This window comes from Artemia sp. Qi Xiang Cuo, chromosome 9 (genome assembly GCF_049724085.1).
Source record: "Artemia sp. Qi Xiang Cuo chromosome 9, ASM4972408v1, whole genome shotgun sequence".
Classification (NCBI taxonomy): Eukaryota; Metazoa; Arthropoda; class Branchiopoda; order Anostraca; family Artemiidae; genus Artemia; species Artemia sp. Qi Xiang Cuo.
The window spans coordinates 3,123,856-3,125,534 of record NC_142802.1 but is presented as its reverse complement, the minus strand read 5'-3'; positions in this window follow the sequence as shown (position 1 = coordinate 3,125,534).

The window sequence follows — 1,679 nt, the reverse complement described above, 5'->3', positions numbered from 1 at the left end:
AAATGGACACAAAATTACTACTTGTGCCGGAATCCAAGATCGCTGGAAAGAACACTTCCAGGAAAAGCTTAATCTCACAGTAAGTCCAGATACTGAAGTGGTTAGAAAGTTCCCAGCAAACAGGAATGAAAAACTAAACCCACCATCCTTAAGATGGGAAGTAGATGCTACATTCCAATACCTCAAGTAGAATAATGAACTCGGACTAGCCAATCTGCGGGCAGAACTTCTAAAAGTGGAATATGATACCGTCGTTGATCTGCAACACAAAATAGTAACATCTGTATGGGAAATAAAATACTTCCCCGAGTCTTGGTCGAAATCTGTCATAGTGCCCTTGCACAAGAAAGGATCTAAAAGTAACTACGAAAACTACAGACCCATATCGCTTACTTGCCAACCAGCTAAAATCCTTACGAAAATTCTCCTTGATCGGATCAGAAACCTGACAAGACACGTAATCCCTGAATATCAAACTGGCTTCTGTCAAAACCGATCCACCATAGACCAAATTTTTGTGATCAGACAGATTATGGAAAGATACCTGGACTTCGGGAAAGAGCTATACCAGCTGTTTATCGATTTCAAACAAGCTTTCAATCTAATTTGGCGAGATGGCCTATGGCACATCCTGGCACACTACTGTTTTCCCACTGACACTATTGATATTGTCAAGAGCATGTACGAGAAGTCGAGAAGCATGGTGCAGACAAGCAAAGGCTTAACTGAAGAATTCTCAACCTCTTCAGGAGTGCTTCAAGGATGCCTACTCTCCCCCACTCTGTTCTGCCTATTCCTGAATGCTGTACTAGCACTGGTGCCCAATGACACGGGAGCACTCATGAGTGGACACCTCTTTGACATGCTTGAATACGCCAATGACATTAATCGCCTAAACGAACAACTAGAGGAACTGCAATCAAGCGCTAACGATATTGATCATGCAGCTAGTTCCTTTGGGATGAAAATCAATGCTAACAAGACAAAAGCCATGAAGGTAACGCTGCATACAGATACAGGGCTTCAACCCAGCAAAATTATGATCCAGGGGGAAGAGATCGAGTGGGTTGACCATTTCTTTTATCATCTATGTGAGCTTACGACAACACCGGACTCCTGAAACTACATTAAACGACTCCTTGCCCTTTCCTCAGCATGCTTCAAGTCTTTGTGATCGATCTAGAAAAACAAACATCTGTTGCTGAAACTAAAAACACGCCCTTTTCAAGCTCTTGTGGTTCAAGTAGCAACGTACGGAGCAGAGACATGGACCTTAAAAGTAGAAGACAAATGCCGGTTGGAGGCCTTTGAAACAAAATCCCTCAGGAAGCTTGCTGGCATCACCTACCTTGACCGAATATCAAACGAACGGCTATTGTCTTCGCTCAACTATTCCCAGACCATCCAGATTCAACAGCTTCGATGGTTAGGCCACGTTCAGCGGATGTCCCCAGCCCAACTTCCAAAAATTGCGTTTGAAGGAAGGATTGATGCATCCCGCCCAAAAGGACGACCTCCCAAGCGCTGGAGGGAAAACTTTCCCAGCCATCCCCTGTCAGTACTCCTTCGGACTGCAGCGAACAGGGAATCGTATAAGAAGCTCTACCATAGTTCAGTCAGAGGAGAAGCCCCGAGTCGGCCAATCCGGCCGGATGGGAGTTAAGTAAAGTAAGTAAGTA